General features: G+C 45.3%; 1 protein-coding gene across 6 annotated transcripts in view; it reads left to right on the forward strand.

Annotated features, from left to right (window-relative positions):
• The window catches only part of vav2 (vav 2 guanine nucleotide exchange factor), a 472,851-nt gene that overhangs the window by 242,511 nt on the left and 211,772 nt on the right, over positions 1 to 18,568 (forward strand). The window lies entirely within an intron of this gene.

The raw sequence follows: 18,568 nt of genomic DNA on the forward strand, positions 1-18,568 counted from the left end.
CCGTGAATATTTACCCGTGGCAGTTTGCTATTGGATTGCCGCTGACGGACGGCCTTATATGGGCAGGCACTAAATTACAAACGCCAGCGCAGCCTGTCTATGAACTTAATTTAAAGTGTAGGTTTTACATCGTGCTTTGTTTCCGAAGTAGCAGAACTCGCTTCTTATTGTTTCGCTGCCTTCTCAATTATATAATGCATGTTTTCTTGAGCGCATTTTTGAGGTCTTCCTGGTTTTCTATGTACTGCGTGATTACGGGAGGCGTGATGATGTCACACGAAACTCCGCCCACGGCGTTGAAGCTCATCTCCATTACAGTAAATGGAGAAAACTGCTTCCAGTTATGACCATTACGCGTAGAATTTCGATATAAAACCTGCCCAACTTTTGTAAGGAAGCTGTAAGGAATCAACCTGCCAAATTTCAGCCTTCCACCCACACGGGAAGTTGGAGAATTAGTGATGAGTGAGTGAGTGAGGGCTTTGCCTTTTATTAGTATAGATATATATATCACAGCGACACTCATAACAGTGACAAAACAATTACATTGACAATCATGTTACGTTATTTTCAAAATGTTTCCTTTTCTTTCTCTTTCCTTCTTTAACACACTACTTCTCCGCTGCCAAGCGCGGGTATATATATATATATATATATATATAGATAGATATGAGAACAACATATATATATATATATATATAGACAGATAGATAGATATGAGAACAACACTCATATCAATGACAAAACAATTACATTAACAATCAAGTTAAGTTGTTTTTCAAATTTTTCCTTTTCTTTTTCGTACCTTCTTTAAAACACTACTTCTCCGCTGCGAAGCGCGGGTATTCTGCTAGTAAACAATAAAAGGCAGAGGGAGGGCCCAGCAGCAGTGATGTCACGGTGGCCACACCTCCTGTGGCTCCACCCACAAAACACAAGGAATAGCAGAACATTTTAAACATTAAAAGGCAGAGGGAGGGCCCAGCAGCAGTGATGTCACGGTGGCCACACCTCCTGTGGCTCCACCCACAAAACACAAGGAATAGCAGAACATTTAAAGATGCAGTACAGCGATACAAAGCTACCATAAGTTACATACAAACTCAAGAAACAATTATTGAAATGAATTAATCAGAAGAAGAATAAAACGTACGCAATGGAAGGAACGCTGGCTGAAACGTAAACCGTACATCTATCTATGGAGGATAGCACTCAGTTCATCTAACACTCTGGTGAGTGTGCAGAAGCCACCACAACCCTGCTAAATTCATGGAGGGGGACCCTGGTGTCACAATCCCCCTGGCTTATGAAAAACTGAGTTGTGACACCACAGAGTTTGGGAAATGCTCACCTACAAGGTGGTACTATTCAAAATAGTCTCCTCCCATGGTGATGCCTTTGTGGCACCTTTAAACCAACATGTCAAATCCACTCACTGGGGCCCACCGTGTTCCAGCGTCTGATGGCTTCTTCCACGTCGCCCATATCATTGAAGTGTCGTGTCTGATGGCTTTCCTCCATCTGACTGAACAAGTGAAAGTTAGAACCCGCTGGGCACACACTTTGCTGTATCTAAGGTTGTGGATGATCTTCTGAACTTGGGTTTGCCGTCGATGGCCTTCCCCTACGTGGTTTCTTCTGCCACACTGATTTTGCCATCTTTAAGCCTTTCCATCCGCCTTCTCACGTTACTCTCGTCACCTGCCACCTCACCAGACACGTTTCTGAGCCTTTGTGCGGATGTGGGTGGCGGTACGCTCTCCTTTTGGTCAAGATCTCGATGACTGCTCTTTGTTCCTGCTTCGTATCCATCATTCTGTAGCTCCTAGAAATGCCAGGCAGGAGGAGCTCCTCCATCTGGCGTTGTGAAAGCATCACATTTGGGTTAATAGGTTGGTAGAATATGGCAGACGGGCGTTACGTTCAGTACAACCCCTCGTATATCGGATTCCCAAAGGGGCTCTTCAGCCCACCGTCAGCTTCATGTGGTTAACGTGGACAGTGTTTGTGTTTGTCGGCAGGTTGCTGTGTGTCGTCGTCCCGTGCCATTGAGGTGGGCTCACGTGAGCATCTTTGGCTTGTAAATACTTCATTTAACTCTTTTAGGGCTGATATTTGTTTTGTTTCCTTTCTCCCAAGGTGGGATATTTTTCCAAAAGCTCACTATTTTTACAAGAACACATGAAATCAACAACAAAAAAATTATTTTTGACAAATGTCACGGCCTTGCATGTTAATAATAATAATTCTTTGCATTTATATAGCGCTTATCTCACTACTCAAAGCGCTCAGCAATTGCAGGCTAAGGGCCCAACAGAGCAGAGTCCCTATTGGCATTCATGGGATTCGAACCGGCAACCTTCCGATTGCCAGTGCAGATCCTCTGCCTCAGAGGCGCCACTCCGCCTGCATACTGTGGGATTTCACATACATGTTACAATGCCTAGTATGATAATGCCACTCATATTTTGTTATGGGTTTGAAAAACGAGAATACGGTGCAAGCGCAGCCCGCGATTCTAAAAATCAGCTCAGCATTCCCCGATTGGCTCGTCCGACAGTAGCAGAAAGGCATCCTCAGGAAAGACCAGCCTGAAGTAGTCCAGCGGCTGGTAATCTGCTAGAGTTTGTCGTCTCGTGAAGTCCGGTAGCCAGGTTGGCTCCCACGGATCGATGTCTGGGTAATTCCTCCCAGGCGAATCTTGCCGTAGGAGCATCGGCTGTGCAAATCAGATCAGCTGGGGCGGCATGGGCTGGGATCTGATCAGCTGATGCCAGTTCCTCGATCTCCTGATCACTCTCAGCAAAATCAGATTCTGACTCGGCGCTAATGCACCAAACATCGTCTGCGAAGTATTTTGTTTTCTGTACTCGTTTTGCTCTCGCGAGGGAAGCTGCTGCCATCTTCTTTACGTTTCGTAAGTCACTCACACGCAGGGATTAGATGGCGAGTCAGTGACTCTAACATTCCTCCAAGCAAAGTTGGAACACCTTGAACGTAACGGTGAGTTTACAGCTGATTATCGCCCTCTAGCCCTGGATGTCGACTTTTGTCAATGGACGCCCTCAACCCCTCCTGCCCTAAAAGAGTTAATGCAGAACTGGGCTGTGTTACCTTCACATGCAAGTCGGACCGGGCTGGCTGGTCCCTGTTAGATCAGTGTGGATCTTAGCACCCAGCGACATGATATTTCAAGTAGGATTGACTACTGCGATACGGTGTTCACTGGATGTTCAAACTGTTCTTCTTTGTTCAGCCTCCAGTTAATCCAAAATGATGCTGCAAGAATTATTACAAGAACAAGAAAGTACGAACACATCACTTCAGTTCTTAAATCCTTACACTGGCGCCTGGTTAAGTTTTTAACATTTAAAGCCTTAAATGGCTGACTTATCCGAACTTATTATGACTTACAAACCAGAACGCACATTAAGATCTCAAGATGGTGGTCTGTTTATGATCTCAAGGATTAATAAAATAGCAGTGGGAGGTCTTTTAGTTACAGGGGGCCCCTAAACTGTGGGGTGGTCTGCGTGCTACTATAAGAGATGCCCCTTCGGTCTCAGCTTTTAAATTCTCACCACTTGAGTTTAGCACACCCTGACTAGAGCTGCTGATTAACTGTGCAGACTGTCATCGGCACTAAAACATCAGTAACAGGAGAGTTAGAATTTGATACTCGCCCTCACGTCTTCTGTTTCTCTTCTCGGTACTCAGATGTGCCACTTTGTGCCACTGCCCAGCTGCCTAAGGTAAAGTCATCCCTGAAGGAGGATCAGAGGAATCGTCAGGTAGAGGGGTCCTTTCATTGGATTGGCTGGCCTAGTGCTGTCTCAGCTGTGGATTGGCCAATTGAGGGAGGCAGCTTGATGGCCGAGGTCTCCAAATCCTGTTATGTGATGTCATCTGCTGTTAAATTCTGCTCCGTACTTGTAATATTTTCATTTTTATACTGTAGTGAGGATTACTTTCTGTGTATTATTGTATTGACGCCCTTCTTTTTGACACCCACCGCACGTCTCTCTTTGAACTGCCTTTCCTGACGTTTCTTCTCTTTTTTTTTGGGAGTTTTTCCTCTTCTTCTTATAGAGTCAAGGCTGGGGGGCTGTCATGAGGCAGAGCCTGTTAAACCCATTGCGGCACTCCTTGTGTGATTTACAAAATACAAAAATAAATTGTATTGTATCGTATGATAAGAAAACCCCACGAATCCAAGGGTCCTGCCCACTTCATGTCATTGGCATTGTCCGGCCAGTTGGATGTGGGAACGTTTCTGCTGATCACTGGTGGTACCCCTTTTAGTTGAGCAAAGGCTAGGAAAGCCCTGCGTGATTCCAGAAGCAAACCCATCTCGGGGTCTTCATACGAGCCTGGCGTCTCCATGGTCAAAATAATCCACTACTTGGGTAGATTTCGTTTGACCGCCTGTGGTGTTGAATTTTCTTGTTATCGTTATCATTTTCTTCTCAGAGAATCAAATTCTTTTCCAGGTTTCTGCTTTAGACCCTCAGTTTAAAAGCCTTAACTAATATTTCCACCATTTTGTGAATTTTGCGTCAGCTGTTTCCATTTCATCGTATCCCAGGATGCATCGGGAAGTTCACCATAACTGTTCCAGTCTTTCTAAGATTTGGACCGTTGACTACGTTGTGTTCCGACTCTTTCTCTGCGTATTTTGTTTCCTTATCCTTGAATGTTTCTTTGACCCCGATTTCTGATCTCGCTCTTCCGTCATTTTGTTTTCTGACTGCGTTCTTTCCCCTTTCGTCACTCTCTGTGCCTCAGCAGATGGTGCCGTGTGGCACACGTCGACAATAAGGAGGCCCAGCCTACCTGTGGCCCCACGTTTGACGCCCTGTCCGTGGCAAAGACTAATGGAGGGGATAACTCGCGGTCTCAGATAAGTGGCCATTTAGTGGGGATCGACTTCGAAGGCTGCATTTGTCAAGCAGACGCCGTTTTATCATAAGATGCCCGTCTCCCTAATCTCCTTTTTCGATTTTAGGACCAACGACAGTGGCGCCTCTACCCGTCCTTGTGTGAGGGATTTCACGGGCACTCCACTTACCTCCTCATCTTGTTGGCCTGCCTAGTGGGTGACGTGTTAGCCATCCCTTAATTATGTGTTTTATCTTAAGGCTTTGGACTTCAAATCCCACCACTGCCACCACGGTGTGACCCTAAGCAAGTCACATGACCTGCCCGTGTCCTCCTATTTGAAAGCCAAAGTGAAATGGAGCCAGCTGGATCATAAATGTGGTGAGCGTCAGCCAAAGATGTAAATGTAATGTAATGTCTTACGCTGTCGGAAACCCACACATGTGGTAAAGAGTTAATTTAATAAAAAGAAGACGCCGCCGCACAGTTAGTAGTGAAGAAGCGTCTTTTTACCCAGCAGCGTCTCTGTTTAATTAATCCTCGCCGATTTGTGCGGATCGAGTAAGAAGAACAGATTGCTTTGCATTGCGGAGGTCTGTACAAATCTAGGAAAACAGCTGGTGATTAAGGTGAACCGCTTAGAGGAGTGCGGCGGGCTTCATCATCTCATACATGCCCCGGACTTTTAGCCGTGTGCCACCCTCTGGAAGTCAATCGTGTGCCAGTGTGTCCGTCCCTGTTTCACTATAACGAGGTGCTCACAAGCCAGCCGCCCATGCCAATGCCCCCTTCCTGGGAGGGGCTCGTCTCACACCTCGGAGCTGACTATTAAAGTCTAGCAGGGGTCGCCGTCATTTTGAAGATTGGCTTTGACGGTATGTCAGTTGGCAGAGGCTCATGGGAGTGTTGATTCTTTTATCAGTTGCAGGGTCTCTGGCTGCAGATTTGACGTTCAACAATCTAACTGAATATCGTCGTAATCAGAGTGTCATCATTAAAGTTACCGCTGGAGTGAAACAAATCCTCTCATCCAGATGTTTGGAGCTCATTACGTTTGTCAGCCCTGTTTAAATCCCAAACTCCACAGAGTCTCCGCAGACCTCCTGGGGTCACCTCAGAGTCCCCTCTGTGAGAGCAAATGACCCGCACGACTGACTGGCGAGCCAAATCCATTCCCCTCTCTGATTGCCCGTAATTTGAGGGTCACATTTGTCACTTTATTGCTGCCGTAGCGGACCCCCTCCACCCCTTCACTACCCTTTGAGGCAGGTGGTCCCTAAGGGCCCGGCTCTTTTATTCGCACTCTTCCCAGTGGCAGCCTGATGCACACCATGTCTGGTGAACACAGCGACGCTTTCTCAGATAAATCACATTTGTGTACGGACCCCCAATTCGCTGTTGTGCTTAGGGGTTTCAGTTTGTGATCCAAGAAAGAGGTCTGCCTGCCTGCCTGCCTGCCTGCCCACCAAGAGCTTCTTCTCCATGTCTCTTGATTACTCTCCCCGGACTCGGCTCTCCGTCTCGCTGCCAGACGCTCGCATTTCTCTCCCGTTCTGTCGAAACGCATTGAGTCGGGAGTGAGTGGTGGGATTGACGGTCAGCAGTTAATGAAGATGGTAATGAGCTGATGGGCAGCGGGCACCTCTGCCCCATCGAGTTTGCTTTGCCTGCCTTGTCAGCCCGCCTGCTGCTGCTTTTTGGCTCTCTGCCCCTCTCACCGTCCATTTAACGGCCCTTAAGGTGCTTTACCCCTCTTTACTTCTCCTGGGTGGCACACTCAGCATATCAAGCGCTCCTCTCACCCTGAGATGACTGTGCAGTTTATGACACTTTTTAAAAAAAGTACCGCCATGTACAAGACACAAGAGTCGAGAAAATCGAGGAAGAGTTTCCTAAAGCCCACCGAGACCTCGTTAGGGTGAAGTGCTCAGGCAGAACAAACCCACATGCACACGGAGAGCTTGAGGGCCGAGAAACGTGTGGGGCGAGTGCATCTAATTGGCTGTCAAATCTGCCTGGGGGGTAAGACATGAGGTTCATGGATCAGTTCAGTCCAGAGACTCGCTGTGCTGCGTCAACGGCCTCTGCGCTAACTGGGAAGTCATCGTGTGGGATACAGTGGATTCAGAAGGGGCTCAGACCCCTTCACTTTCTGCACACTTTTATTGTGCTGTACGTTTAGTATGTAAAGGATACAGCTGGCATTTTTGAATAAGAAATCAGAAGTGCAACAAAGGTGGGGGAAAATGTCGAAGAAAGTTCTGGAAAGTAGGTGTTTTAGAACATTTGAACAATCTGGATGAGGTCAGGCCATTCAGCCCAGCAAAGCTCGCTGGTCCTCATAATTCTTCAAAAAATACGTCAAGTGTTAAAAGTCCCTGAAGTCCTGCTGTCCACCACACTGCTTGGTCACTTGTGTCTGTGCTTCTCTGCCTGTAAAAAACTTCCTGTTTGTGTGAAATTAACCTCGTGTTCTTGAGGAACTCATTTTAAAATAACCGTCTTGATCCATTGGACTCATTCACATAAGTTTGCACACTTCGGTCAGGTCTCCTCGTTGTCTCTGAGTAGGCTCAGCTCTTTTAATCTTTATAACTCATCTCCCGTAATCAGCCTAGTCGCTCTTCTCTGGACCTTCTCTAGTGCTGCTATGTCTTTATGGAGACTCAAGCTGCACACAGGACTCCAGATGAGGCCTCACCAGTGCGTTATAAAGCTTGAGCAGAACCTCATGTGACTTGTACTCCACATGTCAAAGCGCTATATAACCTGACATTTTGTTAGCCTTCTTAATGGCTTCTGAACGCTGACTGGAAGTCGATAGCTTAGAGTCCACTATGACTCCTAAGTCCTTCTCATAAGGTGGACTCTCGATGTTCAAACCTCACTATCTATCTATCTGTCGTATAGTGCCTTTCATATCTATCTATCTATCTATCTATTATATAGTGCCTTTCACACTATCTATCTCTCTATTATATAGCGCCTTTCAAACTATCTATCTCTCTATTATATAGCGCCTTTCAAATCTATTTACCAATCTATCCATTTATTATATAGCGCCTTTCATATCTATCTATCTATCTATCTATCTGTCATATAGTGCGTTTCATATCTATCTATCTATCTATGTATCTATCTATCTATTATATTGTGTCTTTCATATCTATCTATCATATAGTGCCTTTTACATCTATCTACCAATCTATCCATTTATTATATAGCGCCTTTCAAATTTATCTTTCCATTTATTATATAGCGCCTTTCAAATCTATCTATCATATAGTGCCTTTCACATCTATCTATCTATCTATTATATAGTGCCTTTCACACTATCTGTCTCTCTATTATATAGCGCCTTTCAAATCTATCTACCAATCTATCCATTTATTATATAGCACCTTTTAAATTTATCTTTCCATTTATTATATAGCGCCTTTCATATCTATCTATCTATCTATCTATCTATCTATCTATCTATCTATCTATCTATCTTTCTATCTATCATATAGTGCCTTTCACACTATCTATCTCTCTATTATATAGCGCCTTTCATATGTATCTATCTATCTATCTATCTATCTATCATATAGTGCCTTTCACCCTATCTATGTATCTATCTATCTATCTATCATATAGTGCCTTTCACTTCTATCTCTCTGTGTCAGTCTATTATCTCATGATAATCTAATAATAAATAATCCCTTTAAAGCTGACATAAGTCAATCCTAACTTAAGCGTCTCATTTTCAGATCCATCGCTTATTTTCCTGACAGATACACCAGAAAGCCTTAGAAATGGCCGAGTCGTGTGTTGTGCCGCTGGCCTTACTCACAGGTGCTTATTTCGGTAATTTAGTATCCCGATGCACTTTCTTGTATCCTTACTGTGTTTTTATATAAAGTTTTTATTTTATTTTTTATTTTTTGCCATTTTCCTGGCGCTCCTCAGGGAGGCTCTGAAGTGGACGCTTGTTGGGTTTCGTGATCCGCTTGTTGGCCCCTGGCAGTTCCCGTGGCTCATCCCAGTCTGGATTCCAGTGCTCACTCACCGCTGAGAACGTTTTTTAATTTGGAAGTCGTCGTAGCAGACGCTGGTTGTTTTCGTAAGCCCCCCTGTAGTTTCTGAATCAGGATGAAAGTGAAGTGCCCAGTCTGAGGGGTGCGGGCTCCTGCAGCCGAGTTCTTTCTGAGAATTTCATTAATTTCAGCAGTGGAAGTAAAGTAAAGTAAAGCCCCCCCAAGCCCCCATAGAGGTTTACGGAGAGCAGTGTGTCAGAGAGAACCAGGCAGCTGTTTGACGGTTTGGGGGCCATTTGTTATCCATTATTTGCTTCAGTGCCGTTTTGGTCCCAGTACTGACCTCCAAAAGCTGATATCAATACTGAAGTCCCAATTTCACTGCCAGTGCACCACTAGTGGGCGCTCATTTGCCGGTTGGCGTGCTGCTATTCTTGACATGCCAGTCAGAGGACCACCGCGTGATGATGCCTCGATATCCTCGGCTCGGATGGCTACAGGACTTCTAAAGTGAAAGGCCTGGCATAAATAAGTGGCAGGACATCAGTTTACATTTTTTGACAGGCAGAGAGGCCCGTTGGCGAGCATTTGATGCTCACCGGGCTGACAGCAGAGATGACGCGTGTCAAGTGGTGGCTCGATGTCATTTGAAATTAGGTTTAATAGTCGAGCTCCTCTCGTTGTCCCCCCCCCCATGTGTCCTCCACCAGCGATGAGATTGTTTCACACACACACACAGATTACCTGTGAGGACATTCCAGAGAAAGGCCGGTGCCATCTCCCTAAGCGTAAGGCGTAAAACTTCACTCAAATCTCTTATAAAAGAATCTGCAGAGACCGGAGTGCAGAGAGGCAGCGGCCGCCACTTTGGAGTCGAGTCTCGTCATTTCAGCAGAGCTGACACTCAGAACTTTTGGCCTGAAGTGTGACACCGGAATAAAATGACATGACGGGTACAAGCAGTGGAGCCTGAGACACACCAGCCACCTAATTTGTTAATAATGGTGTCATCAAGGCTCTCCTGTTTCACTGTGTGACACCCTAAGCAACTGGCAGCATCTGATATCGAGATAAGTGAGGGCTTGAAAATCCAAGAAGGGTGGTCTGTACATCAGGGGTCGCCAAATGGAGGTAGCAAACGGTCTTTGGGCTGAGGGACCCCCTCATAAGTCACTCCTGGACACCCCTCCCCTCCAGCCACCCACCCGTTCACATCACACACACACACACACACACATTTGAAATGGCCGAGCAGCAGTGTTGGGGATCGTCACTCAGCGCACTTCACTTCTCCAGCACTCCCACCACAGGACTTTGGGCCAATTGTAGGTCCTGCTACCCTTTTTTTTTTTAAGCTCCTCCTCCAGGGTTTGTACTTTTTGTTTAATCAGAAGCTATCGTGGGTGGGGCTTAGGTGCTGAATTGTGCTGATTGGCTGACTACAAGCACTGACGCCATCTTCCAAGTCTGTTAGCAGTTTGGGCCTTGGAGTTTTATCAGTGAAGCTGGAGTGTGGCACTTCACACCACCTCAGTCTTCATAGCTGCCAATCCTGGTGTGCCATGCCAGGCACTGCATCAGAGCAGTAATCCCCCTCGTTACCTCCAAACTCTGGATTGTGCCACCATTCACACCTCCTGACTCCTCATAATCGCCTCCCTGGTGTGCCGCACCACGTCGAAGTAATAATCTCTTATCATCAGGCCACAATCGCTTTGAAGGAATAAGGTGTGGGGTCCCCCGTGAATTCCCGAACACCCCGCACTTCACACCGCGCCACTCTCCTTTAACTTTAGCGGTTCCCAGAAGGAGGCGTCACTTGTCACGAGTCTGCACTGCAGGGCGGAGCTTCTTCCCTCCGTGACTTTAATTAGCCCAACAAAGGCGTCCGTGCCGAGGGCCCTGAGGTTTTTGATTGTTTCGACGCCATCAAGCGCACTTTTTGTTTGCTCGTTTGTTTCCGTTAATTGGGGACAATTGGGTTGGCCACCCCAACGTTTCACCCTGTGGACCTGCAGCTCCTTCCGTTGTCTTCCACAGTGTGTGATGCCCGTGAGTTCTACAGTTCCATCTCCTGATCTGGCTTATCCAAGGTGTCTTTTACGATACGAGTGGCTCCATTACAGGGCAGGCAGGTCAGATGACTTGCTCAGGGTCCACCACCCGGTGGGATTTGAACCCTCAGCCTCAGGATTTGAAGTCCAAAGCCTTAAACCCCACTACAGCACACTGCCTGCCTTCTAACGTGTTGCCCCACCGCCGGTGAGCCGGCACCCCATAATCAGAAATGAAAACTAAAATGAAGTTGAGGAATTACACACAGGAGTCACGCAGTGCGGCCTCGGAGCGCTTCATGGGCTCATTCACGTGTGCCAGCTTGATCGGCACAGCCATCCCTCATTAGCGCTCCATGAATCGTTCTGGACACCTTCACTCATAAAGGGTAAGAAAGGAAAAATGAGGCCCCCCATGATGGCTCCTCCTAAGCCCACTCGAGCGGTCAGCTCCCGTCTTCCCTTCCAAGCACTTTGTGGACGGGTAGGCACGGCCGTGACGGCTGCCAGGGGTCCGCTCTCGTTGTGATGGCTGCACCCCCCGGCGGATTTGTTTTCGAGGTCAATAACTGGCCTAAGAGCCGATGTTTAGTTCTGAGAGCTCCAAGCGTTAAACCCTCGTCAGATTGTAATCCTTGACAGAGCCTGACACCGCCGAGGTGCTTTTATGTGCTGCTTTTTCATTCTCTAAAGATCACAAGGAGTGCAAGTGGAATACTCAGAAGACATTATCGCCTCTGCTTTTTCGCCTTTTATTTGGAGCTCCGCTTTAGCTTCTGTAGGACTGAGTCGCTCACTGAAAGGCGTCTCTGCCAGATTATCTTTTATTGAGCGTCTTGGCACCGTGTGATGAATGCCAGAGAAATTACAGTGGAGCTGGCGAGTGCACTAGGTCAGGGCATGGCACCATACTCTCTGCAGGGGATTAGGGGTGAGGTGATGGGAAGATATAAAGATGTAGAAAAGGGGGCTGGCTGGTGGGGTCAGAGCTCTGCTGGCCTCCAGGGACGATGACAGCTCTTACAAGCCGTGTAGTGATAAAATGCATTGTGTTTGTCATTCCTACAGATGGTGCATAACAAACATTAACACTGCTGTTATGAATCCCATACCAAATGGCATATAACAGAGACATATGCATTGCATTAGTCATTCCAACAGATGGCGCTTCTCAAACATTAACACCAGTTTTACGAATCCCTTGCCAAATGGCATAAGATACATACTGTATTCCTTGCATTAGTCATTCCAACAGAATGGTGCATCACAAACATTAACATTGCTTTTATACCAAATGGCACATAACAGGCCCATGCATTACATGGTGCACTGCAAATGTTAGCACCAAAGTCAGCTTTGATTTTTTAGATTTTAACTTGTCTTACATACATAGAAATAATCTGATGAAAATATAACGACAAGCTGGTTAAATCTGGCAATGGCACCAAACTAGGAGAAAGGGCAGACACTGCAGAATCAGCAAATTTGTTACAGAGGGTCTTGGACAGCAGGCCGGCTTAGCAGAGATGTAGGAAATGAAATGGAATGTCAGTCAGTGTAAAGAATCACATGGAGGAAGTAAAATGGGAGCCTTGAATACACAATGGGAGGTCTGAAAGTTGTAAGAAGCCCTCATGTGGAGGACCAGGAAGTCATAGAGGACTCCTCACTACGCACATCAGGACGGTGGACAGAAGCCTTTAAGAAGGACGTGATGTTATATAGCGCCTTGATGTATGCAGTTCAAGTCACTGATTGTTGTACTTGAGCTACGCCACCTTCAGAAAGTCTTCAGACCCTTCACTTTGTTCACCTTTTGTTCTCTAAATTCATTTAAATTTGAGTTTCCCCTCATCAAGCAACACTCAGTACCCCCCAGAATGACAAAATGAAAACAAATTTTGCAAATTTATTAAAAATAAAAATACTGAAATATCCCCTTGACATGACCTACTCGTGCTGGCACCCATGCAGCTATCCAGTGGCCATCACTGGCACCCCACTCGTGGGCATCAAGGTTCTTCCTCGCTCCATTAAGTTAAGTGCACAAAACATCTTTTCAAGTTGGGTAAACACTTGGCATGGTTTCTCCGCTCTCTAACTTTAACTGGGCCTACTAAACAATTGTTGGTTTATGAATTCCCAGCTAGCTTTGTTGGGGAAAGTCAGAGGGTACCTATGTAGGTGGTTAGGTGCGCCACACAGCACGGGCACAATAACCAACGGCAGCCCACCAGAAGCTGTTGGTCTACGAGGATTTTCACACACAGCCATCTCTAGGGTTTACAGTTGATGGTCTGAAAAAGGGAGAATATTCAGTGAGTGGCAGTCCTCTGGGTGAAGAACGCCTTGTTGATGCCAGCGGTCAGTGGGGTTCGAGCTGAGAGAAAGGCAACAGGAACTCAAATTAGCACTCGTTACAACTGAGGTATGCAGACGAGCATCTCTGAACACACAACACGTCACACCTTAAAGCAGGTGAGCCACAGCAGCAGGAGACCACACCGGGTGCCACTCCTGTTGGCTAAGAACTGGAAACTGAGGCTACAATTCGCCATACTTGGACAATTTGAGATTCGAAAGCGTCTGTCCTGATGAGCCTCGATTTCTGCTATGATATTCGGATTGTAGGATCAACAACATGAAAGCAGGGATCCATCACTGCCTTGTACCAAAGATTCAGGTGGCTGGTGGTGGTGGTGTAATGGCGTTGGGCATCTTGGCACACTTTGGGCCCCTTAGTACCACCTGAGCATCGTTTAAATGCCACAGCCTATCTGAGTATTGTTGCTGACCTTCTCCGTCCCTTTATGACCGCATCTTCTGATGGCTCCTTCCAGCAGGATAACCCGCCATGTCCCAAAGCTCAGATCTTCTCAAACTGGTTTCTTGAACATGACGATGACGTCACTGGACTCAAATGGCCTCCACAGTCACCGGATCTCAATGCAACAGAGGACCTCTGGGATGTTGTGGAATGGGAGATTCGCATCATGGAGGTGCAGACGTCAAATCAGCAGAAACTGTGTGATGTCAATATGGAGCAAAGTCCCTGAGAGATGTTTCCAGCACCCTGTTGACTCTGTGCCACAAAGAATTAAAGGAAAAGAGGGCCCAACCTCAGTACTGGCAAGGTGTACCTAATAAAAGTGGCCAGTGAGTACATTGAGGCAGGTTTCCCCACTTCTTCAATTTTTGAACGAGAGCACCATCTGCTGGTGGGTGGGAGGCTAGCGTCCCACCTGCCCCTAATGCAGCGACGCCACTGTGTGTCCACCACATTCTGAGCTTACCCACCGAGGAGGGCGCTACATGAAAATCTCAACAAACTAAAAAAATCACAGCGGGCATATCCACTTGCCGAGCCGGCTGGCTTATGCTCAAGCTACCCGTACGTGAAACGGATGAAGGAGCGGCCTCTTTGAAAATGGAGGAGTTTTGTAAGCACGCCGCCCGCCGTCTTATTGATTTTATTCACTTTTTAGTGCCTTGCTGGAGAGAGAGAGAGAGACGCCTCAGATCATTCCAGGCTCTTATCAGCCAACAGCACACCCCGGTTTGAAATGGATGTGTTCCTCCTCCTCCTCGGCTCCGGTCCGCGGTCACTCTTTCATCTCATAATTGATCACTCCTGTCTTTTCCGTGCTCTCATCCTGCAGTGTGCGGCGCGCTGCTGCTGCCATCCTTGAATAAAGCTCCATTACTTATACATGTTTGGTGAAACCTTGCCAGTAGCATTTTCTCTGCTTGACTAAGCAGCACAGATGAAAAGAAGCGGAGCGGGGGGCCCGTGGCGACAGGCATTGAAGGGGGAAGAAGGCGGTGTAGATGAATGAATGAATGAATGAATGGCTGCGGTTTGCATCGGGGTGCAGGCTCACTTTGGCCAGTCAGGCGTTCCTCTTGCTTGAAGTTGTGCAGCTGAGCTGAGCAGACTTTAAAACAGCGACACGAGATATGTAGGTGGGCGTCCAGGGGGGATATGAAGGAACACAAACCCCCAATATTACGAGCACGTCACCTGCCCCACCTGTATATTTGGTAAATAACTACTAATCATGGCTCTCCAACGACAGCACAGGTTAATGGTGGGCCGGTACCACCCACATACACAGGCCAAGTTACTTCACATTGGTGACGTGCACTAACGAATATCAGATCTTCATATTAAAACTTGACAAACAAATCATTCTACCGCTGAGGAGCGACGGGCATTTCGACTTACTTTACTGAGAGAATTATTTTCAAACTACCCACTTAACTGAATTGATTTGTTTGAGTCGTCTATAATAAATAACAAAGCCATTCTGGTTAATGTTAATCCCCATTGAATGAATTACAGGTTAATTTTTTTATATTTATTAAATTAGATATTAAACATGTATAATTCATATTGTATAATTTAGCCTCAAGCATGACACGTGACAATATGGTGAAAATGCATAATTAAAATAAGACACTAAGTTCAAGGATCATCAGTGAACAAGAATTGCGTGACTCGTTCTCAGGTAATGATTCAGTTCAAGAATCAAATAAATGAGAATCGTGACTCGTTCTCGGGTAATGATTTAGTGAATCACTTCTTAAATCAGATGAACTAGAATTGTGTTACTTGTTAAGCAAATCAAATGAACGAGAATCATGGGACTCATTCTCGAGTAATGATTAACTGAATCGCTCCTTCAATCAAATGAATGGAAATCGTGTGACTCATTAAACGAATCAAATGAACAAGAATTGTGTGACTCATTTTCAAGGAATGATTAAGTAAATTACTTCTCAATTCAAATGAGCAAGAATCGCTCAACTCGTTAAGCAAATCAAATGAATCAGAATTGTGTCACAGGTTCTCGGGTACTGATTTAGAGAATCACTTCTTGAATTAAGTGACCAAGAATCCTGTGGCTTGTTAAGCATAACAGATGAATGAGAATCATATGACTTATTGTCAGGTGATGATTCTGATCATGAGCCAAATGAATGAGATTTGTGTGGCTCGTTCTTGGGTAATGATTTTGTGAATCATTCCTCGATTTTGAATAGGCCAGAATCCTGCGACTCTTTACGCAAATCAAATGAATGAGAATTGCGTGCCTCATTCTCAGGTAATGATTTAGTGAATCACTTCTTGAATCAAATGAACAAGAATCGTGTGACTCATTCTCGAGTAATGATTAAATGAATCTCTCCTTCAATCAAATGAATGGAAATCGTGTGACTCATTAAGCAAATTTAATGAGCAAGAATCATGTGACTCATTAAACAAATCAAATGAACGAGAACTGTGTGACTCATTTTCAGGTAATGATTAAGTGAGTTACTTCTCAATTCAAATGAACAAGAATCGTGCAACTGGTTAAACAAATCAAATGAATGAGAATTGCGTGACTCATTCTCGGGTAATGATTCAGTTTATGAACCAAATGAACACGAAATTATGTGACCCGGTCTTGGGTGATAATTTAGTGAATCATTTACGAAATTAAGTGAACAAGAATCGTGCAACTCATTAAGCAAATGAAATGATGTAGAATTGTGTGACATGTTCTCGGGTACAGATTTATTGAATCACTTCTCGAATTAAGTGACCAAGAATCCTGCAGGTTGTTAAGCATAACAGATGAATGAGAATCGTGTGACTTATTCTCTGGTAATGATTCTGATTATGAGCCAAGTGAATGAGATTTGTGTGGCTCGTTCTTGGGTAATCATTTTGTGAATCATTTCTCAAAATGAATAGGCCAGAATCCTGCGACTCGTTAAGCGAATCAGATGAACGAGACTTGTGTGACCTGTTCTCAGGTAATGATTCAGTAAAGAATCAAATGAACGAGAATCATGTGACTCGTTCTTGGGTAATGATTTAGTGAATCACTTGAATGAAATGAACAAGAATCGTGTAACCTGTTAAGCAAATCATATTAACGAAAATCATGGGACTCATTCTCGAGTAATGATTAAGTGAATCACAGCTTCAATCAAATGAATGAAAACAGTGTGACTCATTAAACAAATCAAATGAACCAGAACTGTGTGACTCATTTTCAGGTAATGATTGAGTTACTTCTCAATTCAAATGAACAAGAATTGTGCAACTCGTTAAGCAAATCAGATTAATCAGAATTGTGTGACAGGTTCTCGGGTACTGATTTAGAAAATCACTTCTCAAATTAAGTGACCAATATTCTTGTGGCTTGTTAAGTATATCAAATGAATGGGAATCGTGTGACTTATTCTCAGGTGATGATTCTGATCATGAGCCAAATGAATGAGAATTGTGTGGCTCGTTCTTGGGTAATGATTTTGTGAATCATTTCTCAAATTAAATAGGTCAGAATCCTGTGACTTGGTAAGCAAATCAAATGAACGAGAATCATGTGACTCATTCTCGGGTAATGATTTAAGGAATCAGTTCTCGATTCAAATGAACTAATCATTTGAGAATCTTGTGACTTGTTAAGCATGACAAATGCACGAGAATCACATTCTCAGCTAATGTCTGAACTTGAAAGAATTATTGAATGGCACATGTGTGGTGCATTCAATGAGCCATAAAAAGTGTACCCTAAAGTAAAAGCAATTTAACTGTTACAAATTAGAATAATTTATATATTGTAAACGTGGAACAGAAGAAACGTTATGCAAAAGGAGGTTTGGGGTGCCAGCTGGTAATGCCATTTAATCGGTAGGGTGGCAAAAAGCCCATTTAAATAGCCCATGAGGACACTAAAAACGAAAAGTAGTGATGAGGTCATTGAGAGCACTCAGACGTCACTCTTGCTGGGTCCAAACTGAGTCATTGGTTAAATATTGGCATCGAGGAAGGGGCAGGGCTTTCCAAAAGCGGGTCGGTAATCCTCTGGTGAGCAAGCTTTGGCTCTGTGGGTGACGAGGGAGAAGTGGTTAGTAACTGCGCCCCCTCTCTGCTCGGGGTGGTAGTGCCACCATTCTGGGGGCCTACCAGATCACCCCAAAACACACAGTGGAGGAAAGAAACAGATAGGCAGAAGGAAAACAATGAGAGACGGAAAAAGCTCAGAACTGGGTAGAGTGCTGGTGACGTGGTCTAAGCTGAAGGTGTTGAGCTGCCTGGGGATCTGATGCTGCAATTTGTCCTGAAGCGCTCGAACTAGATGATGAATATGATGATGGTGAAGGGTGGTGTGGCTTAAAGGAAGCAGCTGCTGCATTTGTTGACGAATTTGCCAGGCTGATGAAAAGTAAAGTCCTCAGGGGGTTTTCAATGCCAACGAAGGCTGCCTTGTATAGGTGGTGCACCCCAACACAGGAAACATTTGCAGTAAACCGTCTGTGTGGGGCTCCCCACAGGTCCCTGTGAGGTTGGGTTAGCGATGGCTGACTCGTACATGTGAATCTCGCAGGTGTCTCCAAACAACATGCTCAGGTTATGAAGCCCAGACAGGCGATAGGAGCAAGTGGTGGGCCCTAACCCTGTCGCTGGCATTGCTTTGAATGGAGCTGCTCGTTCCCAGAATTTCCTTCATTTTGCTGCTGCTTCTCCTTCTAAACAGGATGTTTTTCTACTTTTGCAAGCATCCTACGTGATTGCAGATTTCTAATTAGCTTGTGACCCTGGAAATTTCACTTGGTTGTCTT

The sequence above is a fragment of the Polypterus senegalus genome, chromosome 9 (genome assembly GCF_016835505.1).
Source record: "Polypterus senegalus isolate Bchr_013 chromosome 9, ASM1683550v1, whole genome shotgun sequence".
In the NCBI taxonomy this organism is placed as follows: domain Eukaryota; kingdom Metazoa; phylum Chordata; class Cladistia; order Polypteriformes; family Polypteridae; genus Polypterus; species Polypterus senegalus.